The sequence below is a fragment of the Poecile atricapillus genome, chromosome W (assembly GCF_030490865.1).
Source record: "Poecile atricapillus isolate bPoeAtr1 chromosome W, bPoeAtr1.hap1, whole genome shotgun sequence".
Taxonomy (NCBI): Eukaryota; Metazoa; Chordata; class Aves; order Passeriformes; family Paridae; genus Poecile; species Poecile atricapillus.
This window is the reverse complement of record NC_081288.1, coordinates 22,840,119-22,867,092: the sequence shown is the minus strand read 5'-3', so window position 1 is coordinate 22,867,092 and position 26,974 is coordinate 22,840,119. Positions and strand designations below refer to the sequence as shown.

At 40.8% G+C, this 26,974-nt stretch overlaps 1 protein-coding gene across 2 annotated transcripts in view; it reads right to left on the bottom strand.

Annotated features, from left to right (window-relative positions):
• LOC131592173 (carbohydrate sulfotransferase 11) overlaps positions 1–26,974 on the bottom strand; it is a 154,376-nt gene that overhangs the window by 105,813 nt on the left and 21,589 nt on the right. The window lies entirely within an intron of this gene.

Below are 26,974 nucleotides of genomic sequence, written 5' to 3'. Positions count from 1 at the left end.
ATCTACGATCATTATTTGTCTCCATTTAACATCCCTAAACAGCTCTTATTTATTTTGCAAGAGTTAACCAATCCAACTTGAGAGGTGCCTAATCCCATCACAGTCTTCTTTCACATCATAATCACATACCTTGTGTCTTTTTCCTAAATCTAGATACGCATTTCTCAAAGTCCATGGGCAAGACTCAAGTCTTGGGACAAAATTCTTGCCCAGGATGCCAAAGTACCCCACAACTGATACCTCCCACTGGAGTTTACTTCTGGCTTCTAATTTTGGTTCCCCTACAGTCTTCTTGTGTAACCTTGGGGGTACCACTTCAGCCCAAATTCATCAGTATACTGAAGCCCTCACTTCAAATCATGCATATGAGTTGAAAATCAATGTAAGTATATTGATACAGTCGTGACTTGCTGAAGGTCAGAAAACAAACTGGTGACAGAGCTGGAAATAAAGCAGAGACCTCCTGATCTCAAGATCAATTCCTTTAACCTGCAGGCCACGTTTGCATGAATTATCGAGGGAAACAATTCATCTGCATGTGGTCTGAGTCATTTTAGTGATCAGGTAATGCGTCCCAGTTCTGTCATCATTACATTTGATGGCTCTGGGCTCCAATTTCCACCCCCATGCCACTTGCCCAACAATTTCTGTCCTTGGGAAAAAGCAATCAAGTATGATAAGGATGACAATCATAATTAGCTTAAAATACAGGCCTGCTGGCATGTATTGAGAACATATTTTTATATAAAGAGCTAATGCAAAGGGAGAAAAACTAAAGCAATAGAAATTTTAGATTAATTGCCTATGGACATCCAAACCCAAATTATGAGAAATCATAATTTCAGGAAGTGGTAGGAATTCCCTTTACATAAATTACTCCTTTAAATATTTAAAATCCCACTTCAGCCTCACTAGAAATTAATGTTTAATAGCTGCTCTTCTATAACCTGACAGAAGTATTTGTAAAGTGAATGTAGCCTGGTCAGCTCCATCATGCTCTCAAAATATGGGCAAAAGAAGAGGGACAAAGACCAAACAAGGTAAGAAACAATCTGATTTGCTGAGCTACCTGTCACAAAGTAAATCACTTGCCAGAGAAGAAAGAAGAATAGACTCGAATGCTTGAAGGTGACTCTTTGTAACAGCAACCAGTTATGAATTATATCACATTAGCACCACTTCTGTATTGTAGACATTTTCTTGTTCCAATATATTTGTCCATCTTCTGCCATTTTTCACAGCTAAGCAACTACTGGTGTGTTGGAAGGACGCCAGCTGTCAGTAATTCTGAGTAATTCTGTCAAACTGACACTTCACAAATCTGTAAGAGTCCGCATTTCTGATGATGAATTCCTCACTGTGTGTGTGACAGGATAAATTACTGCCAGCAGTACCTACACAATGACTCCATGGGTCAGTGGGCTCACTGTAAAGAGAGACGGGCAAGGTGAAAAGCACTGCCATGGGATGACAACTGCCACCTTGGGGGATTTAAAGGGAAAGTTGTGTTTGTTTTCTGACCTTCACTGAAACCCCAGCTATCCCAATGCTGTGAGCACTATGACCATGCCCATTACATCAGTAATGTGTGATAAGAATTAAGCAGAGACAGGGGATACAGTTTTATCAAGGAAGCTTGAATAGCAACACTAGATTTCTTTTCAGCCACACTGATAGAAGCTCTCAGAGGACCAGTTTTAGGACAATGAGCCTGGGTAAAACAACTATTTTCAAGAGTCTTAATGCTGCATTTAAACGGGTATTAATTTTTAATCCTCTTGTCCACCCTACTGACTCATGTATCAAGGATATAGATAAAGAGATTGATGTCACACTGATAAAACACAGATATCAAAGCATTATCACAATGAGCATTATTTATCATAGTAGTGCTGGCTACATGTATCTACAGCATAAGCCTGCCCTGAAAATTTTCTAAACTTGCCCTAATTCATGTCTTTTCCAGCCCCCACCAACACATAAGCTTAGTACAAGCAGTAAATCCTGGTGAGTTTCCACTCCTTTGCCCTTCTCACAGAATTTCAGTCTAAGTTACACATTGTCCCATGAGATGAGGAGAAAAAGACAGTGTGGGGTCAGCAAGCTGATGGATAAAAAAGGTTTATTTAATCAACCCTTATTGAGCAGAGCTTGAGCGATTTATCTGTGCAAGTGCCCAACTCTTCCACCAGCTCCCTTGCTGAGTCTCTCCTGAATGACTCATTAAACAGAGCAACGAAGTACCACCCTGGCAGGATGATTAAAGTCTCTGCATGAGGAACCCTCTGAGATCACTCAGTGTGCACCTAATAGGACTCAGAACCAACAGAGGTTTCTTTCCAATTGAGGAAAGAAAAGTTATGTGGATGTGGTGGTGGGGGGGAGAAAAAGGGACAAAGATTTTCACTTGTTCTTTTAATGATTTCCAGTGCTATCAAAAGACACAGAGGAACATGTACAGCTGATACAAATCTCAGCAAATCCACTGACTTTGATAACACTACATGTATCTAAAGCAGCTGAGATTTTGGACCCAAAGTCTTAACAATTACAAATAAAACAGTACCACCCTAAATTTTGGTGCCCATTTAAAAACCCAGTGACTGCCTCTGACAAAACTGAAAATACTCACTTAGGTTTCTACTTGCCTAGGCAAAAATGAACTTTTCTCAAACTGAATAGAAAGAACTACATGCTGCTTAAAATAACAGCAACCACTGCCTGCTGCCTCCACTCCTACAGTTACCTTTCATTACTGGAAGCAAGCAGTCATTGTGCTGCGCTGAAGTTTTCTGGACAAAGCAAAACCAAAAAAAAAAAATAAACAGTCATCATATAAGAACAAGATGTTTAAAACAAAACAAAAAATATTGAGCTATTTTAAGTTAAATATTAGTCACACAGATTCCATCAAAATTGTTACTGACTCATTATTACTAATATAGGATAATAATGTACTACGGACAGCAGACAAAATGTGTCCTTTTCTAAAAACGTAATTTATATAAATCCATATATAATTTATTTGAAAGACTATGAAACCACAATTGCAGGGAAGATGTACGATACAAAAAAAGATAATACAATTTTTTTTGAAAATCCCACAAACTGCTGAAACATCTGGTTATTTCCAAAACAGGATTCCCATAGTAAATGAAAAGCCACTGAAAATAGCACAAAGACCCCCAAATAGCACTGAAAACCTGACAGAAGTAAAGCCTCACAGGAATGTGTTGTAAAATGTCTAACTACAGCTTCCCTAAATAACTCAGCCACACGTGGAGGATATAAATCATATTTCTAACAGGACAGAGCATCACGAGCAAGTGTAAATCAATAGGGCTGCACATGTACAAGCAAATGCTAAAAGCATTAGAGCAAAACCCTCTGTGCTGAGAGAGACCTTGCAGCTGCTCCAGGAAAACACTGGCACAAGCAAACCCATGGAGTAAGGAGTGGAGTGTGGTGGAACAGTATTTTGACAGCACAGGGAGGCTGCCAGCACTGAAATCCCCACAGAAACACTGTGCCTTGGGTTTTTGGGGTGAACAGGGAAGGATCTGGAGCCAGCAACCCACGTCACAGCCAGCTCTGGCCATCAAACTGGAGACTGAGCCACAAGGTAGCTGCACTTCCAGCACAGCAGGAAAAGTTTGGGCTTATTCCCACATGGAGTCTTGATCCAAGACTCAAAAAAAAAGGGAGTGATGTCACTGTGGTTGTATTTAAGATGGGCCACATTGACCACATATACTGTCAAAACTGAGCTAGGTTGAGACCATTACAAACAACCATATTTAAGTAGAAATGATTAAAGGCATCCTTACAATTCAAAAGCATATATAGAAAATCTGAATCTTGGACTAGTTCCTCCCAAACTGATGCTAAAAAAAAGTGAAAACTATTATTTTCATTTTTTTAGCAACACATTCTCCTGCAGCCTATGCAACCCAGCTGGGACATGCAGAAGGTCTAAACTGGAACATAATACAGCTTTAAACTAGAATAGATTTAAAAACATGTTCAATGGGTGGGGTTTTGTCTCCTCTCCTGATTCTGGGCATAAAACAGACAAATACTGACATTTCTTTCTCTGTGAAATAAAAATAAAACAAATGACAGCACAAGAAACTGGAACTTGAAAATTACACACCAATTTTCTAAACCTAAACCAAAAAAACTACCTGAATTAAAATATTTGATTTTTCTAATTTAATTTACATTGTTAAAACCTGACACTAGAATAGCACAAGCTGTGAAATGGAAAGATACAACACTCTGCCCTTAGCACATGAACTGAATATAAGAAATAGAAGAAATGATCGAAAACTGGATCACAAAAGATGCAAAGTACTAACAGAAGAAATACTCTCTACAGTAGTTTTATTTTTAAAAAATCAACAATTATGATATTTAAAATACTCCAGTTTGCAAACCCGAACTGTAACTTCAACTACTACAACAGGAGTCTGGGATGAAGACGGGATACACAAGAGATCCCTTTCTTCACTTACACTGCCAGAACGAAGGAAGGTCAAAGGTAAGCAGGGAAAAGGGGAGAGAGGAAAACCCCTAGCTGATGCATCAAACTACAGCTACAGCTGGGAGCCAGGACTGTGGTAACTGGTGAAGAAGCCTTTAGGCAGCAAAATGAAGGACATGAATCGAGATCCCACACAGCAAAGGTAGGTAAGGACACTTCCCAGGAACACACAGGGATCAAAGAAAGGGCAAGTGCTCTCAGACTGGCTGGATCAGAAGCACTGAATGGAGCCAGAAGTAAAAAGAACCATGAAAAAAGCAGCTGTCATTAAGGAGGAATGACAAGACATGTTGGGACAAAAACACTGGAGGAAGCACAGGCTGGATTCACTGATGAAAAGAGGACAGGCAGCGGATACCGGCAGAGCGACGCTGCCAGAGTACAAAGCCAGAAGCAGTCTGGGAAACCCGATAGCATAGAGCAGGGCAGAGGCTAAAAAGGAGAAATAAAGGAGAAAGCTTTAGCAATCAAAATGACCTTTGAAAACAAAGCTTTCTGAGAAGGAAAAAATCAAGTGGAAGATGTGGACACACATCATCTCAGTGCTGTAATTCAGGGTAGGAAAATTACACAAGAATACACAGCAAGGGAAAAACTTGGAATAGGAATATAAAATTTGCTATAGAAGATAATTAATCCATCTGAGCATCTCACATCTTGCTGTGGCCCCATTTATGTTTCTACAGAAAGTATCCAATTAAATATCTGGTGCTTGGCTGAATACAAAAGAGAAAATTATGTCCTAACACCCACCATGGTCTTCCAGTGGTGATTGCATCATTACCATAACCAGCCTAAGCTTTACATATTTGACATGAGAAGTCACTGTGAGGAACAATAGCAGACCATTTCTCTTCAACTTTTGACTTCGAACAATTTCTTTTATACAATTTAATTTCACTTTGACAGAAGGAAGACTATACCTGGTCACACCAAAGAATAGAATTTTTTTCTCCTTTTAATCAAGAAGTCTCTTCTAGGATAAAAACACCCTGCACACCATGCACATACTAATTCATTACATGCTCTTGTTCATATGTTCATCTAGTCAAGTCTCTTTCAAAGAGATCTGCCCAGATCTCTCTCAAATCAGGCTGTGCCAGCCCTGGTCCCATACTATCCACCTCCAATAATGTTACTTAACAACTCAAGAACCCACTCTGTTCTCCCACTGATTCCCTACTTTGCTTATCACAATCTACTTCCTAGTTTCGAGCTAAATTGTCTCTTTCCTCTGTGGCTAATTATTTTCCAGAACAGTTTCTTTTAAAGGAAGGCTTCGGTTTTGAAAATTCAAGTTAGTTACAGCCTCCAGGTCAGTTTTATTTACCATTATGTCAACTTTCTCAGGTTATTCTTTGCAGATGAAAGGAAGCCTTGCAGAACCTGAGCACAGCTCACACCCTTCAGGCGTTGGTGCATGGCTGGGGTGCAGCCTCGCTCTGACCAGTATGCTCAAAGAAACCTAATTTTGAAAATACAACAGTATTTTACCTAGGAGAAACAACCTGATAATTAGAGAAACAGCTGCTTAGACACTCACTAAAATGGAAATTACTTTTCCAGTCTTGATGGCAGAACTACAGTGAAAACATTTGTTTTCTTTCTCTCAATTGCCAATGATAATAGACGCAGATTCTTAATAATAAATCCTATCTAGCCACACCCAGAATCAGGCCCCATCAAGATCATTTCTGATGTAGTTTTCATAAGAAATGTGTAAAACCAGGTTTTCAAGCCCTGCTGGACACAGAGCATTCCCCATCCCTCATCACACTTGAGAAGCTAAGCTGGCTTTCCTTTACAGCTTCCATAGCTGCCACCTTACTTCAGTTCTTCCCCTCTTTATATATTCCTCCAGTGAAGCTCTTATGTATTTCTTACCTTTCCAGCACCAACCTCATCATCCAACACAAATAACACAAGGAAGGGAGGCAAAGGGCTTCTGTATGGAAACCGAGATCTCTCACTGGTGTGGTTCAGCATTTCTGCGTTGCCCCCTGGTTTTGGGGAACCCTCTTTACACATACAGGAAGCTTGTTAGCCAAAAAGCAGAAACCACAGATCTGGAGACCTCGCACCCCACAGGGGACCTGCACCTCTGACAGGACCCTTTTCTCCCCCCTGCAGCCTCTGGCCACCCAGTGCAGAGGAGAGGGAGCGCTGCCAGTCCCTGCCAGATCTCTGCCAGTGGTCAGCAGGATGTTTTCATCAGGAGAGAGCCGGGTGAACCCTGATGGTCAGCCTACCTGCTGGAATTACAGCAAGGGCTTCAGTGGACTCTATTAACAAATTAAACCCTGTCCTGAATGCCACCACGCCTTAGCCTCTCTGTTCCACTTATATTAATGACATTGTTGTGCTTTTGGGTGGAGCTCTGAAATACTCGTCAACCATTTCCACATGCAGGGATGGGGAGGTGGCGTACATCCTCTAGAAAAATCACCATTTTAATTTTTAATTTAATTTTTAATACATCCATTAAAAAAAATACTCACCTTACAATGACAAATAATAACAAATGTACACTTCCATGTGCTTATGTATTTAAAGGACTGTTGACCACATCCCTCCATATTAAAGAGCTGCTTAAACTGCAGCAAACTGTTAGAAACTAATCAGTCCTACAAGACACCAATTCATTACACTGGCTAAAATACAAACACTAATCTCTGATGGCTATCTGGTGAGGATGTAAACTTCATTAATTTCATGTTTTGCTTACATCTTGCATAAAATGAAATATTGATTGTCTCGCCACTTAATACAATGCAAAGATGGTATACTGGAGAAAAATAAAAATATGTATTACAGAACTAATCAAATGCCAAGTAAAGCCAGACTAACCACTTTTTTAGATTGCATTTGTGTGGATTTTTTTTTTTCTCAAAGAATCAAAGCAGCACTGAGGGCCTGCTAAATGGGAGGAATAACACAGGCATTAAAGTACACACACTCAACTACTTTTATTTCCAATTTGCTTTATTTTTAAAATGAGGGATACTTCAGTTTGAGGAAATGGTTAAGACCAGGCTATGGCCGTGATTTTGAAGTACAGCTGCAGGGGACACAGCCATTGTTTGCTCAGGGAAAGGGAAGATATTACACAGAAAGGATTTAATTTCTCAAAAAAGATTTTCTCATCACTTTATACATGCTTCTGCAATTTAACCTTCACCATCTGGTTCAAGCAGTTTCCCAGGCTCTGTTAACCTTACTTTTGGGGTGAAAGGAAGCAGGAGTCATTATTGTTTACTGTGCTTACTGCGTCTCTGCAGCAGAGATTTTAATTAGGGGGGCATAAGGAAAAGTGTAAGGAAATAAATTGCTGTGTGGTCCATGAAACAGAGTCAATCTTAGCAACCTTTCCCAATGAGACTCTGAGGCTGACTTTCTCCTCTGGGTGAAATATTAAAATTGACTTTATTCCCACATGCCGGCCAATTTTGATACTGCACTTGCTGACACAAAAGCTTAAAAAGAATATGCTAGTTAATTAGATTAATTATAATGATTTTGAAAACATAGCTTAGAAAGGAGGTTGAACATACTTCCACTTGAGGGATTTGCTACTTCTCTGCAAAAACAGGCAATTTCTAAACTTTACAAGCACAGCTCTTTGCAGCTGTGAAGTGCTGCAACAGAGGCTTCAGGGATATGAGGACATCACACAAATAACTAGAATACTCTCCTTCCTGTGACTTTGATATTTTTGCTACAAGATGAGGGCTGGAATACTAAAGTCACTTTGTTCTGGCATTTTACTGTGGTTTGATACTGGATGAATAAAATTTTAAGAGTCAATAACTCCACATAGTTCAAATAAAAGAAAAATAAGATTTTTTTTTTCCTTAGCTAAAGTACTTGTTTGAGGTGAAAGATGAGACATAAAACAAGATATCCTGAAACTATTAGAAAAGGCAGAACAATCATTGGTTAGTTTTCTGTAACTGACCTACTTTGCCTTACCAAACTACATACATGTTGTAGGGCTACAGGCTCCATTCATAAATGTACCTGAGGGTACCTTTTGCTCTTACTGCTTGTCTTGGGAGAGAGGGTCATCTTTGACACATCAGGGCAGTGATTGAAAAATTCAAACTGCGAAGATGGCAATTGCTAGGTGACTTTTTTATTTTTTTCCCAAAAGAAAAGGAAGTCACCTTCACCTGGGCTTTTAAATGTCTTGTATAGACAGGGTCAAGAAAAGATTGGTTAATGCATTGTGGGTGTCACTTTCCCCAGAGCAAGAAAAGCTCCTTTGATATCACTTACCACATACAGTACCTTGATATGATGTTGAATGATGGCAACTGATGGTGTGCTTGCACTGCACAGCTGACAGACATATAATGCTCTTTTCCTCAAATATAAATAAAATGTCTCCTTCCTCACCAGCTATTGCTGCCCTGGCAAAGCAGCCCCTGGATAACAAGAGCAGCTTCCCTGAATGTGCCCACCTGATTGCTTCAGCTCAGTCTCTCAGACAACGGGGTGGTGCTGCTCAGGCTTTCATTTCATCCTTCATCTGTCACCCTTTTTGTGGCCTGGCAAGTATGACTGGTCTCTCAGGTAGGTTCAGAGCCACATTTCCATTAAATGCAGCACAGGCATGTAGCACGTGACAGATAAAGACCTACCTTGCCTAACACAGATCGCAAAAGAGATTTAGATTCCCCCAAAAAATCCTTTACAGCTACCTGGCAGCCTAGCACAGTCAGCAAATCTCCAACAACTGGCACACTCTGCTTTCTCAAGAACAAACTACTTTTTTCTAGAAAGAAAAGACACTTCTTAAAATTTATAATTAATCTGTACTCTTGAAAGCAGTTCTGCTGCTGCCTTTGTCAGGAAGCAAAGTTACCCAGCAGTTGTCTGAAAAGAAGCTTTTTACAGCTCCTAACTGGGGCACAGAGCAGGAGTTGTTACAGCTGAGGAAGACTGGTAAATCCACAGAGGATGTTTCCATAGAACATCACAGAATTAGCTACATAAACCAAAAGGTGGATTTTCTCAACACAAAAACAAGGAAATTGATAAACATTCACAAGACCCACTTCAAATAATTGAGTGCTTATTCAACATATTCCAGTAGTGTTTTGTTGTGTGTTGTCTTGGTTTTGTTCAAAATGTACATGTTTTATGGACTTAAATATGCCCATATATTTTTGACATTAGGAGTACTATGGAAACAAATACAACATTAAACAAAATTGTGAGCAGATTTTTCTCTTTCTTCTTCCAATATGGCAAAATAACAAGTATCTTCATTACCACAGCCATTTTCCTGTGACAAGGCTTTCCAGTTTCTCTGCATTAGTTCCTTCAGAAGTTTTCCATCCCTCTTTCTAGAAATGCAGCAGTTATTAAGAAATTTTCACATCACTTTTCTCTATGATTTTCTCTCCTATAGTTCTATTAAGAGTTGTTTTGAATCTTATACCTGGGTTATTCACACCTCTCCTTAGCCACTGCCCCCGGCAGTACCTTGGGTGAAAGGCAGAGTAGCATAGATAACATAACACAAGGGTGACAGAGGACACCCTAAGTACCACAGCATTTACAATGCCTTGCTGAAGGGTTCAACAGGAAAGAAAGGACCATAGTTCAGCACTAGGATGGAAAACCAACTAGTTTGAAGGAAAATGCTTCTCTCTCACTTGTCTCTGAGAAACAAGGAAAGGAAGACTCACATCCGCAAGGAGCCCCAAGCAATCTTGCTCTCAAGGTCACGGTGAGTAAACAACCTATAAAAAGGTACCCTGAGCTGCCACCTACAAGTGATCAGGCAGTCACTGTAGTTTTCTCCACTAGACTGACATGAACTATATACACAGAAAGAGATCTCTAGTACATATGCTTTGATCCAGTTTATCCTCAGTGGCTTTCTGAGACCATTCCCTCTTTACAACATCCCAAACAACTCCTTTTGTTCCACCAGCACCTCACCAGAATATTTGAAAAAAAACCTGTAACTTCCAGGGAAGGTGGATTAAAGGCAACAAACCCTGCTCCTATCCCTGCATTTACAGGGCACAGTGATGCTTGTACTTGTGCACTCAGACAAGCAGCAAAACACACAGCATTAAGCTCGAGTGGCTGTCAAAGATGATGCCTCCCTGGAACTTCTTTAAATTTATGCTGTGGTGTTATACAAGCCCTACAGCTACTGAAGGGATTCCATGCTAAGAGGCTTCAATAACATAAATGTTCAGAAAAATTCTACGAGTTTTAACACACCTATGCCTGCACCCAATGGCACGCCAACACAAAAGTCAGACAAAATGTCAGGTTTTGTAAAAGCAAGTTGAAGGGATCTTAGAGGATTCCATCACCGGCAAAACTTCATGGATACCTTCATGAACCTTTCTGAATGGTCTACATCTGGAACAAAAGCACAAATATGTCTTTAAAATGCGAGGCTGACCCACGAGCTGCTCCAATCAGGGCAGAGAGCAGCTGCAACAAGGCAGGCAACACCAGCCCTGATCCAGGCCATGTCCTCCACGCCCATGCTTGGCTCAGACTGTGCCCCCAGGCACACTGCTCTGCTTTCCACTAGAACAGTTTATTTTCCTCACAGCGGCTATGTTTTGGATTTGTGTTGAAAACACTGTGAGTAACACTGGGATGTTTTCCTTATTGCTGAGCAGTGCTTACAGAGAGTCAAGGCCTTTTGTAGCTCTCACTCCACCCTGCCAGGGCGTGGGCTGGGGTTCACCAGAAGCTGGGAGGAGTCACAGCCAGGACAGATGCCCTGCTGGAGCCCTGCTTCATTTGCTGGGCTTTAAATCCAAGATGCTTTGTGGCCACATGACTTTACCATGCAGGGGGTGAAATCAAAAGAAAAAGGGTTTTCACCCAGAGGGTGGTAGAGGCTTCCCAGGGAAGCAGTCACATCACCAAGCCTGTCTGAGTTCAAGAGGCATTTTGATAACACTCTCAGGCACATGGTGTGACTCGTGGGGTGGGTGTCCTGGGCAGGGTTAGGAGTTGGACTCAATGATCCTGATGGGTCCCATCTAACTCAGCATATAACCTGATCAAACACTTTTAAAAGGTATAATCTGAACAGGTTACCAGACTATGCAAGAGAACAGGGTTATGAAGTATCAGACTTTCAACATCAATATAATCTAGATCCTTAAAAACAGTACCTTGGCTTTGTTTTCAAAGAACATAAAACCTACAGTAGAAAAAAGAGCAAAACAGTTCTAACTGCAAAGAAAACCCTTGACATGGTAGGACACCACACAGATGCTTTGTGCTTCAGTCTGGGCATCATGTTTTCTCACCCCATGGATTTGGCATCAATCCTCACTTCTGAATTGCTATAACTGAGGATGAGGTTCTCCAAAACCAGAGAACCGTGGAACTAGAAATGAACAGAGATCTTGCTGTTTAACACTGAGGGACATTTGTTACGCAGTTCCTGGGACCTCCAAATCCAACAAAACCCATGGCAGATTGCACAGGACTCAGTTGGAAAAGCTTTACCTTGCCAGTTAATGTAGAACATATGTACAACTCTATAAGCAATCTTTGGAAATTTAATACTCAGAAACCACTCTGTAAAGATAAGGTTGAAGACAAACAAAATCACTGTTGTTACAGTCCAGTTTTCATCTCACCCAATTTACCCTCCAAGCCTCCTGTTCTCTAGGCAGTATTTTATTATACAGTGCACAAAGGGGAGGGGGGAAAAAAGAAAAGTAAACAAAAAAAAGAGTGACCTCTTAAGTTGCCAATCATTCTACCTTTCTCTTACTCTACAACATATGACTGCTCTTTGAACATGTCCCTCAGCCTGAATTCTGCACACCCATTGCCCCAAAGAGCTGAAGGGCAGTAGGGAAAAGAAAAAGGGAGCTGCTGGTGCCAGAAATTTAGCTATGAACCCATCAGAAAAACTAGAGGACACAGAAGAACAGGGTGCAGAATGTTACATGGATTCTGCTTTTGGCTCAGCAGCCCAGAAATGCCTTCTGCACACAGCTACAATCAAACTTGTCTTTCTCAACTGAAATGACTAAGTGAAGGAACAACAAAGCACAATTTTTGGTTAAAAACCACAGAAAAACTCTTTGTACTGTGAACTTCATTTAAAAATTATTCTCCCTAAAATTTGGCTACTGCACCATAATAAATATTCTCAAGTGGACCTTTTCTTCTGAGCAGATTTCCAGTCTCTGTGAACATGGAAGTTGTTCCAATACACCATGTCTGTCTATGAAATTTATAATAATTTGGGTGAGTTTTGAAAAGGTCTAGAGGACTGAGAAGAGTATCTCCAATTATTTTTCAAGAGGGCTCACACACTGAAGTCACTAAAGACTCACCTTTACGAAAAAGCTAATAGATATATTATGAAGGGGTGTCTGAGGTTGAACATTTTAAATCGAGTGGATGTAATATGGACCGTAAGTCAGTTGCATGATCCTAATTTATACTAATTAAAAGCTAAAAACATCAACACATGAAAGAAATATACAATGGAATTAAACTAATAAAAGTTTCTGAACCTAAACTTCACTGCTGTATATACTGTAGATCCTACACATCAATAAGCCTAAGATATTAGACTTAAACTTTTAAGTGATGAGCAGGAACATGTACCTTTCTTAGAAAAGGATGTATTTAAAGGCTGTCATTTTTTATTTCTTCCTCCACCTTCATGGCACTATTAACCAGAAAAATACAACCATTTAAATAATTAAATTCAAAATTTCAGGCACTGTTGTTTTGGGTTTTTTGTTTTTCGGCTTTTTTATTATAAATAGTAGATTCAAAAGGTGAGATTAAAGTTCTACTAAATGTCAGGACAGACACAGTGTAACCATAGTACATTATCCTGAGAAAGGTTACTTGAAAGTGTTAGCAGTGGAACAGATTTTGCTGCTGTTAAAGGTCACACACATTTTTTCTAATAGTTTCCACTGGAATAAGATAGGGCCATTTTGGTAACTGCTCTGCAACAGCAAAATGGATAGAACTGTGCACTGAATAAACAGTAAAAGCCTAGGAACAGTTGGGTATTTTTATCTAACTGGGCTATCATTTTGTGTACACACTGATATCATGTATTTACACAGCCAGCAAATTATACCTGTAATGGTTACAAAGCTACAGGATTAGTCACCAAAATCAATTCTATCGCTACCAATCTCAATAAAAATTAATGTCCCCCACGAAAATACTTTATCTGCCACAGGGGATCAAAATAATTTTCAACAGAACACTTGTTTATTCCTAAAATTTCCATGACTATTATCTTAGCCTGTTTCTAAGAGGAATTAGTGCAGTTCCACAAAATTGATAATGTAAATCACCCAAGTGGCATTAAAGGACAGTGTGCTTCCCTCTCTGATTTCATATCATCCTTGTTTTGATGGGTAGCACAACATTAGAGTTTAATCTTGCAAAGGCAAATTTTGCATTGGTTGTGGCAGTGCAGGAGACTGATTTCCAGACAACTGTTTATACAGTAACATCAACCAGAAGCTCCAGCACAGAACCAGGGACCTGCTTTGCTGGAGATCCCCCAGTGAGGCAGGACCTGTCAGGAAAACATCCCAGAGCACACTCTCCGTGTCCTACAGAGGGGTTCTGCAGCACTTCTCATCTGCCACTCCATGAAAAGCAGCTGATGTAGGGAGAGATGAAAGCTGAGCCCTTCCAAGGCAGAGTGACAGCTGTCAGTCACCGATTTTGAGGAACGGGTGCTCAACTTTGAGGACCTGGGCAGCTCAGTTCTCATTAAGGAACACACAGCAGAACTGCAGTTCCCCTTCACATTGAAGCCACAGTGACAAGGTCACTCGTCCTCTGCCTTGTGATACAAGCCTCCCAAGACACTTGCTAATTAATAGTGAGACTCCTGGAAATGGAGAATAAATTAAAAAGATGTGGTACAAATGTATTCTCCATCTGTGACTCTGACCACAAATCACTCCACAGAAGCTGGAAGTTTTTCCATGTGATTTTAATGAATAATAACTTGGTTGCTCTCAGCTTTACAGTGATCTCATAGCTAAAAACATTTCAAACAGACAACTCAGAGTCTTTCTCCTTTAGTGTCAAATATAACAGAAGTAGCCAAAAACCCACAAGATTTGCAAACCCATAAAATGGCATTTGGCTTTCAGCTATGGAACAAAAATAGAACCGAAGCACAGAGGTCTTATATAGTCCCTGGAAGCTTCAATCAAGAAACAAACACGGGCTACAGCCTTTGCCCAGTTTTTGACAGATCTCTGATTCCAGCAAAAGTAAAATGGGTTGATGGTTATTGGGTTTGATCTTCTGTGTAAAACAAGCCTCCACTTTCACTACAGCTGTCTTTGCTCAACGACTTTCATCTAACATGGATCACATTATATAGAATCCCATCCAATTTAAATAAACACTGTGGGCAACTGAGGATTTATCACATCGTAGATAATCAGTTCCACTGCTTCACTGCATTCACTGTTAAAAATACCCTTTCTTCTCATCCTGATTGAGTTTTGGTGGCTAACATGGAACCATAGGAAGTAAAGAATCCCCCCAGGAACAGAGATGCTCTCCTTGTGGAGGCAGTTATATACCCTAAAATCCAATGTTTTCTTTTTAATGAAGAAGCCAATATGTTTAGTTTAAGTTCTCATTATAAAAACATGTTTTCCTAAATTCTCTGGAGTTAATTCCCCACACAGAGTGATCTGAAAATCTTGTTCTTAATTAAACAATGCTTCTCTTGTACTTTACATGCTTTCTTAATTATATCTTTCCTTTCTTTTTTTTCTATAAGATCAATTGCTTTGATGTGTGAAGCAAAGCCAATAATATAGTCAGAACATTTCATATAAGCACTCCACTTTCCCATGCTTTGAGCATCAATACTGCTATCTGGTTTTGAAAATTTTATTCCAGACAAGAAAGAAATATTTTTTTTGTTCTACAAAAGTTAGTCTCAGGATGAAAGTAACACTGTTAATCAGTAAATGTGAAAGTTAATTGGTTAATTAGCTAACTAGTAAAATATGAAAGAGTAGATTAATTTTTTGTGACCAATTTTCTGACAATGACAGTTACAACAAAGCAATTCTTTCACCACCAGCAGTTATTTATTACCTATATGAAGCAAAAGAGGAACCCATTCTCCCTTCAGAGACAGGCAGCTCCCAAAATAACAGAAGCATAAACTTCAGCTGGCTGCAGCCAGTAAGTGAGGACATGCCAGGGTCTTCCTGATGGCAGTGTACATGCCTTGAGAAGCATTGTTAGAAGCTTTCCCAGTGACTGACAGCTCCTACAAATAAGACAAAAGCTGGGACATGGACCATAGTGACCATCTAACCTGCCTGCCCACACAGGATCCTCCCCTGAATTCATTAACTTGGGCCCAATCTCTGTCAGATGGAAAAGCCTCTAAAACCCCCAAAAGACAGGAAGTTTCACACATTGTGTGCATTTCTTCCCAACTGCCTTCTTAAAAGGATCTTCTAATGGTCTGATATCTTTTCAGGGAAGGCTGCCCATCCCTTAATTCTGTATGGCCAGGGGATTCCACAATCTCTGCATAATCCACAGAGCAACAAATGTTCTAGGTGTATCTTCCCTCTTCACTTCATTCCCTGCACACAAGGGCTCCTGTCTCTTCACATTAAACTCTTTTGTTTCCTTCTGCTGTCTGAATTTGGACATGTCCATGCCCAGTCTTTGATCAGTGGCTGTGAAATACCTCTCTGGCCAACAAATCTGGACCACAAAACTTGGAAACAAAACAGATGTTTGCACAGCAACAATAATACTTCATCACTACTAAAATAGATAAAAGAGCCCAAGTGCACAAACGTAAAAGTCTCAAGCATCACTCATAACATCATAAAATGGTTTGGGGATTGGAAGGGACCTTTAAAAGTTATCTAGTCAAACTTCCCTACAATGACAAGAGACATCTTCAACCAGATCAGGATCCTCAGAGCTCTGTCCAACCTGACTTGAACATTTCCAGGGATGGGGCATCCAGTATCTCTCTGGTCAACCTTTTCCAGCGTTTCATCACCTACACTACTTGTCCCCATCTTTCTTATTAGTCCTTACCCACTCTTTACAGACCATGTCTCAGCTACAGATCCAGTAAAAGCTCGTGCAGAAATACTGCAGCAGGAACAAATCCTCTCCAGCTTTGCTTTGTATGGTGACAGCAACAACAGTAAAAACCATGTGAATGTTTTAAAGACCCATCAAATCACTGCAGTGCAATACATACAAATATCCACTGTACACTACAGGACTTCAATACCAGCTAGCATTTTCAGCATATAATTTTTTGCTTTGTAAAGTAAAAGCAGCCTAATTTTGAAGACCATTGGGTCCCTGCTGCTCCTACTGATGACAGCAATAAATCCCCAGCAGCAATGGGGAAGGAAGCTCTGTCACCGGCACACACTGAACTACTTTGCCAGCAGGTGCCTAATTTAATGTGGTTTTATGTAGATCTGGACCTGGACAATATGGAACAGCTTTCTGGATAAAAAAAAAATAAAAAAAAAAGTAGGAAAAAACATAATAGTGTGGTCAGTTTGTTTTTCAAGAATGGTTTTCATAATGTTCATGGAAACTGAATGAACAAAAAGATAATGTAAAACCCTGTAGAGACTAACCTTTTATCTTAAAACTATCTTTGGAACTTCAATTCTATGTATATCAGACAGGATGGGGCAGGGGGTTTTTGCTTTTGCTTTTTTTTTTTTCCTTTAAGACCTGACACTGAAGAGTGCTCAAGGATTTATTGTTCAGGGCACAGACAGGCCCTATCTTGCAGGCCCTTCTGCAAATTCCAATATAGAGAACTGAGACTGGGAAGACAAGGAGTCAAATTTAACTTCATATTCTTGTTTTCTGAGGGCTGTACCCTTTTCTAGGCACCAATTCTGCAAGCACGTAAATTGATGCTTATTTTCAGTCATACCAACCATCTCACTTCAATCAATAGAAAGTATATAAGGCTAACATGCAGGGGGTTTTATCTACCTGGGTTTTTTTTGTGACAGTGTTGTGTTGATGTTTTTTAGCTCAATTTCCATGTTTTCATTTTTTACCTTTACTAAGGATTAAGACATACAATTACTGAAATTGAGACAGGCATTCTTTATCCCCCACCTGCTCTTAGACAGGCACTTCTAAACCAGTTTCAGTGTTGAGGCAATTGGGACTACTGGAGATTTATACAGGAACTCACAGGGGCAGATTCTGCCCCTAAGCAAAGTAAGCAGTAACCTGAACTCCTGCAGCTTGTTGCCAGGTTGAGAATTAATAAACACACAGCTATCAAACTATCTCCTCCTGTTCTCCCACATTTAGTCCACAGGACAATTCTTTTCCTCCTTGGCACACACATTACCAGGGAGAAAAAGAACTTTTTAGTTTCAGTCCTATGGCTAAAGTGAGGGTGAACACTCAATGAAAAGCCATTTGTTCAAATGTGGCTGGAACTTTTTTTTAATGATCTCAAAAGAATGTTAAAATTTTGTGGCTAAACTGTCTAGACCAGGTTTGAGCTGTAAAATATTCCATTGACTAGGGAAAATGCATTCAGCAGCAAGTCCACTCTCAAACAGGATACTCTCCCAAACTACAGGCACAAGAAAATAATTGTCAGTTTATGTTAGTTTTCACTTCTTCTATTTGTCCATTCCCTTAGACCATCTGTACAGCATCTTGCCTGTTCTTGCCAGATTTGTTATTGAAAGCCTGATCACAAATGACATCAGCTCAAATGAACTGAAGTCTCATCCCTATTACTGGCTCTCTCCCCAGATGCCTTGTTCCTAAACAAGGCTATATTCAACTATGGTGTTTCCCAGGGACCTCACCAGTCTCTAGAAAAGGCTCCAGGCATGGTACTGCTATTGCCTTTTCGTGCTGGGTATGTTATCACACGACTTCTCCTCAAAAACCCAACAAAATCAGCTATGCAGGGAATTAGAAACTCACAGATACTAGGTTTCAAATGACACATGTATCTTTCCTCCCCGTGTACACCCAGCCCCAGGTCGTAGAGCCCCCAGACACACAGAGGATACTTGCAAAGAATTTAGCAGCACCAGGAAAAACTATTCAATGCTCCGAGTCTCTGACTTGTTTGCATTGACACAGTCTCAGGCTTCTCCTCTCAAAGATCAAAGTTTCCTAAGGGATGGAAATTGCCAATTCTTATCAACTCTGAAGACAGGCAGTGGAAAAAAATCCCAAACTCCTAAGCTATAAGCTTCTTCTGTACCAACCTTAAGACATTATTTCTGTAAAGACATAGCCCTAGCTATGCATATTTCAATTCCTGTTAACTTTAGAGCAACTTTGAACCAAACATGACATAGGCATCTCCCATGTCATCTAGTTCCTGGAGCTCTTGGGAACATAAGCAGCAGAGAAGAGTGACTACCAATGTTCCCCACAAGGAAAAGGTTGCCACGTGTCTTAGTCCTCATTATAAATCAGGAATTCAACATTGCATGGAGGGAATGTTGATGGGGAAGATGAAAGGAGGATGTTAAGAGGCAGAGCTCCTAGCACAAAATCCACAGCTGCATCAGCAAGCTTCCCCATGACGGTGCTGGTATCAGGTGAGTGCATTCTGCTGTTCCAAAAGCCTTTTTATACATCTGAATAGAAGGGACAAAGAGGATTTGACTACAAACAGAGCTGTCCTGAGCTAGAAACTGTACCAGTAAAGGTCTTAGACTCCGTATGACAGAGAATTAAAGTACACACCTGCTTGCACGCATCAGCATCAACTGCTATTGAGTGGAGACCTTCCATGTGCTATTCCTGGACACTGGTGACTATAAAGACCTGCCAAAGAACATGTCTATTGTTCAGTGCCTTGCAGGGCTGCTCAGATAACAGATGTCTAGCCATAAGTACCAGCACTGTCTTTGAAACAGAAAATACCCTCACAGAGATCAGCAGCTTTCCAAGTTCCTTAAATTACTTCTAAATGTATTTATACACAGTACAGCAGATTTTTTTATTTTAATTAAGATATCCATCTGAGCCTTGCAGGAGATCTCAGTGCTGTGTGCTAGCAGTACAAACCCAGAAGCATGACAAATAATTGTCATTAAAGCATAAAGGTCAGGGCAATCCCAAGCACAAATGCAGGCTAACTGGAAAATGGATCAAGAGCAGCCCTGATAAGGCCTTGGGGATGTCAGTGGATGAGAAGCTCAACATGAGCTGCTATGTGCACTTACAGCCAGAAAGTCCAGCATGTCCTGGGGTGCACCAAAAGCAGCAAGGGCAGCAGGGTGAGACAGGGGACTCTGCCTCTCTGTTCTGGTGAGACCCCACCTGGAGTGCTGCATCCAGCTCTGCGGCCCCCAGAATAAGAAGGACGTGGACCTGTTGGAAACAAGCCCAGAGGGCCATAAAGATGATCAGAGGGCTGGAGCAGCTCTCCCATGAGGACAGGCTGAGAGAGCTGAGGTTGTTCAGCCTGGAGAACAGAAGGATCCAGGGAGAACTTACAGCACTTTCCACTGCCTAAAGGGGACCTGCAAGCAAGCTCGTCCTTTTACAAGGACATGTGATGGGACAAGGGGAAATGGATTTCAATTGAAAGAGAGTGAGTTTAGATTAGATTTGAGGAAGAAATTCTGCCCTTTCATTTGCTCTCTCTTCAGCTTCCTCCTGTTACACACCTATGGCTGGGTAAACTAAATACAGTCCTTCCCCCTCCTTCCTCCCAGCCCTCAGGGATGCAGACTGCAGCAGCAGTAGATAAATCTTGCAGCTGCCTCGTTGGCAGATGACTGGATCCTGCCTCCACCTCCAGCTTCCCTCCTCCTGGAGGCAGCTGCTCTTGGTGACAGGCCTGCTGCCACTGCCCTGGGGCTGCAGATGAGCTCAGGTGGGTGACAGGAGGGCCTGCACAGCCCAGATGCTCCTCATTCCACATCTGCCAGGGAGCCACAGGAGCCAGCCATGCAGAGCCAGGAATGTGGAAGGCGACTCAGGCATTCCACCCCATGGACCATGAGAAAGTGCTGCAGGCCTCACTTCCATGAAAAAAATGTTGCAACATGGTTTGATCTTAAATGTAACATCATTTTCCCCCTTCCTCCATCTACACCATAAGCAGAGACTGTAAAATGAAAATAAAATTGTGGACTGACATCTCGAGGCACCTCTGTCAGCTGTCATCGTGGGATTGTTTGCACTGGAGGCAGAATTAAGGACACAGAACAGCAGACACACACTTTGGCCTCCTTTTGGGCTAAGCAGCAACTGAAGAACAAAACCCAATGTACACACACAAAAACCAGGTAACATGCAAATTCTAGATTTATCATTAACTAGGATTTAATCTTCTGCTTCTACCCTACATGTTCATGTGGTCTCGCTTGAGGCTGACTGTAAAGGATTGCCCAAAACAAATAGGCCAATATTTTCATTCTCTGGAAGGTCTGCAGTGATTAGAAAAAAAAAATAAAATATTTTTTTTTATTTCAGTACCTGGTGAGTGTATGCTTTTCCTCAACAGTTACAATACACACACATGAACCAGGATGACTAGGGATTATCCTCAACTTTCTACCACTGATGCTATCTGAAAGGACCATACTGCTTTGCTACTCTTCAGCTCTACCAGCTCACTGCAACAAGACAGTAAATGCTACTTATCAAGACCAGAATATGTTAAAAATATTCTGAAATCCCCTAGGCTCACTTAGAAGAAAAGTGTCAAGAAGCAGAATTTGGGGCAGTCACTTAAGGAACACAGATTTACAAAAGAACCTCACTAAAATGAGGTTCCATGAATGGACTTTTTCAATGATCCAGTCTCTATTTAGCCACCAATATCAAATCTGAACATTTGGAATAGAGAAGGAGGAAAGAAAGAAGAGAACCTCAAATCCTGGGGCTGAAATCCTGAAATAAAGAATGAATGCCGAAACCCTTCTTTAAAAATGTTTCCTTCATATGTCATATTTCCATACTTGCTACTTGGGAAAGGTTCCTTAGATGAACTCTAAGCAGTCTCTGAGAATCATTCACTAGAACAGAGATGAGTATCTTGAATAGTCTTTTTGCAAGTTGAAGAGAGTCTCTTGTCTCATGTTTCTGAACAACATTCTTAACCAAATTTACAAGAGCTGTCTCAGAAACAAGTAACATCTCACACTAATGTAGGCTTAACAAATTCAGAGTCAACAAAAACTTCTTTATATAAATTTTGTGGGCTGAAGGCTGTTAGCAACTTTCTAAAAAGTTTTGGAAAAGAAAGGAAGTTTTAATGCAAGAAAATTCAAAACTTAACCAGCAGATTCTGCAAGGACTACTCTAATGTTTAATAAACTGTGCACTTAGGAAAGTGTCAATAAGTCAACGACACAGTGTGAACCTCAAATAAATCAGCTATTGATTTCAAGACAATTCAATTTAGGCAAAGCAAACAAAAAAAGCTATTGCAACTGAAAGTCATCTATCTTTATTCCACAGACACTTGGACTTCTGAAGGTCAGGTATGTGTGGAGGAGAAGTGCTGCTCAGGTTACAAAGGAGCTGAAGAACAGTTTGAGGCAGTTCAGTCCAAATACTAAAGCCCTGCAATGCCGGGCCAGGAAAAGTGTCTTGATAAAATACAATTGTGGTTCAGACAGACTTTTGTTCCCTGATCACATCATCCTCCACAGTCCAAATCCACCCTTCCTACAATTCTTCACAAGAGTGGTTTTGAAGAAACAGAAAAGTCGGGATCTGCTGTCTTGATCTGCTAGCTAAAGAGAGCCTGTGTTATTTATTCCTGTTTAAAATATTCTCTATCTTCTGTAAAATATTTAGGGTATTTTGTTCTGCATCACAAAATGTCTCACAGACATATGCAAGATGAGGTTTCCCTCACACTCTGTGTGCTCAGATGAAGAACTACCCTGATGATTTCCTGAGTGGCCACGGAAAACAAGACTCAGCATAAAACAACTGAGTGGAAAAGAGCTGCCCACACCATTACTCCTTGCCTGTGACACAAGTGTCTGAGTGTAAAGCTGGGAAACCAGATGTGGCTGCATCTTCCCTGAGCCCCAGCCAGACCCACCCTGTGCAGCCCTGCCCATGGTCATTTTAGTATGAAATAGCATCCAGTAGTTTAAAATGAAGACCAGCAATAGCTATGCCATTCCAGAGTCACAAGGAAAAGCATGAATTACAGCAACAGCAAACAAGCAGAAGCCTCAGAAATTATGTTTACATCCATCACCATGCACACAACCCGCAAGGCCCCAGCGATGCACACAGAGCTTGGGGCACAGACCTGCCAAGCTGCTATTGACATGCCAGGTGCCAGTCAATGTGACCTTTTCCACATTTAAGCACATACACACTTAGAATTTCAGTGGAGTAAGTTTCTGTCATTCACTCTTACCTCAATGTAAGTATTAAATAAAAAAGAATTTAGTAAGCTGTAAGTGGGAGGGGCTAATATATGCAGACCTGACTGCAGAGTCAGCAGGAATAGCAGATTTTATTTTAGAGCTATCTGAAAGAAACAGATTTATTGTGAAAGAACTGAACTCTTAGCACCCTCCTCCTACAGAATTATTCATCTATTTCTGCTCAAAAGCTAACCACTTTAACTGGTCTGTGGAACTGTAGGGGCTTCTGTCAGCTGCCTGCTTCCATCCCAGCCTCTCAGCTCCCCAGCCAGGCTATGGACCCACAGGCTAAGGAGGCACAGCCTTTCCAGGAGAGAGGATGGTCCCCATGTGCTCACAGGTCCCCATGTGCTCACAGCCAGGGAGCTCATGTTAAAGGGAAATGCAGAAGGACTGCAGCAGCTCTTCTAGAGAGAGAGAGCTGTGGTGCAGTTCTGAAAGTTTCATTTAATAGATGGAAATACACATGAAAATTGAATTTAAAAGCAGGAGAGAAAAGTGCTGTGAAGATACAGGACGACATTACTTGGTTTGACACAAAATTGGACTTCATTAACCCTACTAGAGGCCTCTGTAAATGCACAGTAAGACTCTGGTCAATCAGCTACTCAGCATACACGTTACATGAGAATACAACATTTGAGCACGGAGGAGAGGAGGTTGCAGCTGCAATGTCACACTAAAAAAACAGGGGAGGCAGATACTGATAAATGAAGTAGAGGACTAGTACAGGAGCTCCTATGAGAAAAGTCTTGTCCTTTAACTAAAACAACTAATTAAACAAAAAAGAACTGACACAGGATGAAGCTCTTCTGACCATCAGAGATACAGAAAAATAAATCCACTTCTACTGGCATACTGCACAGGAGAAGCAACAAACTTGATTGAAATACCCTGAGAGATGTGCTGGCTGATGGTACCAGACATCACACCTCCAACAGGAACCTCTGACAAGGACCAGAGATGAATCAGGGGAGATGTATTCACTGTCTGACTCTGCACTGAACCCAATACAATTGTGAACAAGCTACTTAGTTTCTGTGCTAGGGCATCCTTCCCAGTCCCAACAGCTGAAACAATACACATTTTGACTCAGTCATTGCCTCAAACCACATGAGCATGCATTTCCTAGGATACCAAGGCTCCTGTAACAAAAATACTTCTAAATGTGTATCTGCCTTTTACTGATACAAAGTGGTATCTATGGTCTGACTGTCACTTTGCATCCCCATTAGAAACAAAGGAGTTATTTTTCCACCCAGGAAAGAGAAGACAAAGTGAGTCACTAGGAAGGGGATGAGTCAGTCTACTTAGATGCTCTAGCTTTGATAAGTGATGATAAATGACAAACCCCTCTGCAGTCTGGAGTCTCCTCCAGCTGCAGAGCCTGCAGGAAAGGAGGCCAGATCCTGCCATCACCTCTCACTCCAGCCTGGAGGCCCATAACAGCTCCCAGAGCCCACAAGTGAAATTACATAGGAATCAAGTTAAATGGGAAAGCAATTGTGAATTTGAAATATTGATGGAAGAAATCTAAGTTTTCAGTGGAAGGGCCAAAATACTTGCAGTGGAGCTGTTAAGAAAAGACATCTTGCTAGTTCCCAACAAGAAACAAGCGGAACCTATCACTGCAACCTGACAAAGTCTGACAAAAAATGTCAGAAAAACAATTAGGCTGCCTCTGTCTCATATGGAGCATCTCTTCACCTGAAGTTCTTCAAATTAATTTTCTTTGGTAAAGTAAAAAGCCTAAATGTTTTCAAAGCCATGCACTTCCACAACCAAAAGTAATCAGCAATGCTTTGTTTAAAACACAAACAATTTGCAGTACCATACTTAAAAGCACACTTGGTCTAAATTACTTGCAAAAAATTAAAGAGAAGAACAGCAAGTATGAAAAAAGACAAACCACAACATGCTTTATCTACTATTTGCCATGGTTTCACAAGTCTGACCTTTCCCAAGTTCTGTCATTCTAGCCTGGCCTTATTTTGGAACAACAGTGACACTGAGCAGTTTTCTGTTACTGCTACATACAGATAGTGAAAACTGCCACCAGCTTTAAAGAACAAGTTTTTGTTCTACTTACATAGTCTGTGATCAGAGAGACAGCTGCAAGGTCAAGGTAACACAGAGACACACACTCAAAAGGTAATTATCTATTTGTAGAAGTCCCAGCCACCAGGCAGAGAAGCACTGATTTAAGTAGCCTCAAGGCACAAAGACATGGTTGTCTCTGCTCCAAAAACACTTCCACAGAAGTAAGAACTAACAAAGAGTAGTGTCTTCTTTTAGATCAGGACCCTTCAATTATATTCAACAAAAATACTGAATCAAACTGGCTTTCTTAGATTTTCCCCACTTCTGAAAAAAGTGATTAATGTTATGGTTTAACTTGTTCAACTCAACAACCAATTTTAACAGAATAATGCTTTTACACAGCAGCTAATGTCTCATGGGCACATCCTAGTGGGAAGAACAATGCACTGTTATTACAGCAATGGCCCTTGGATCAGGCTGCTGGATAAGGAGAATTGGGATCTATTTTAACTGGACAAGAAAGAACTCAACACAGCATCGGAATGCTCAGCCATTAGCATTCAGTAGCTTGAACTGTGTTTAACCACAAATGCAGCCAGATGTTCATTAAATTGATTTATTAGGGAATGATGGTGGTTTGACATCACAGGAGATATTCAGAGTGAAAACCTGCTGTCAGAACCTTAACAAGATTTTTTCATATTTTTCCACATTTTCAGGATGTGCTTTAGTCTCTGCCCACCTTCTGCCTTGCAGCTCACAAGATCCCAAAGAGGATCTGTGATTTGGCCTAAGAAAGTCATTAGCAGCATCACCATTGACTTGTGCCATCATTTTGTCGTATTTTTGACTTTTGGAAGGAGCAAAATGGGTAAATTCCTCAAAAAACAACCCAAAACCAACTTAGAACAAAACAAAAACCCCATACCGTCATGGGAAAGACCCAAGAATAGGTCCAGTTATCACTTATTTTTGTATTATGTATTTTGTGGCATACAGATCTAAATCAGCCTTTGGAGTCTGGAACTTAAGTATCTAGCGTTTTCTCTTCATCACATAGACCATGAAACAAAACAGCAGAGACCCAAAATTCAGTGTTTTCTTTCATGTAAAATCCATGTATTTTCCAAGCACACTAAAGCAATTATGACTGCTACAGGGCTTGGGTGCATTAAGGCACAGCAGGTTAGTTATTCTAGGGAGTCATGTTCAGGACAGACCATTGTTTCTTACTACTGCAGGTAGCTGTATTCTACAACATTTTTTATAAAGTATTTAAAGGTTTAACACTCATTTATTTTTCTTCCTTCTTTGCAAAAACTCTTCTGGTGGAAGTCCAGAATAATATATATATAAATAAACATAATTTATTCATACCCAAATTATGTGTATTTATCCACCCTTTTTAAAACCAATCAGGTCTCCCTCATCTTGTGGCATTCTTGTCAGTATGTTTGCAAACAGCAGCCTCCTCTCACCTGAAGCACCTACAGGTAACATCAAAGGAAAGACCTGGGCACTTTATCGCAAGGAGCTCTGTGCATTTCAAACAAGGATATTGTGGAGGCAGCTGTCATCATTCTTGTGATGATCTAAGCTTGAGGGCCCACAGGGGAGTCCTAGTACAGCTGCTTTACTGCGTGCCTTTGACCTAAGAAAGTTGGTACAGAAAGTTCCTGTTGCAGCCAGACGCCAAGCTCTGGGAAAAATCCTCCCCTCTAAGCTGTGGAAAGTCCAAAATTGTATGGTGTCAGTACAGGAGGTGTGGTATTTTGGGACTCCACTTCCAAAGGAGGCACCTCTCTCAATGCAAACAATACCTGCAGGTTTTTAAATAAAGTGAAGAACCCACTTTGCTTGAGCCATGACCAAGTGCTTGACTTCTGCAAACAACTCCCTGCCACTAATTGAAAACAAAGCCAGGTGACCTCCCACCCCACTCAATATACTCAGCAACTTGCAGGTATACAAC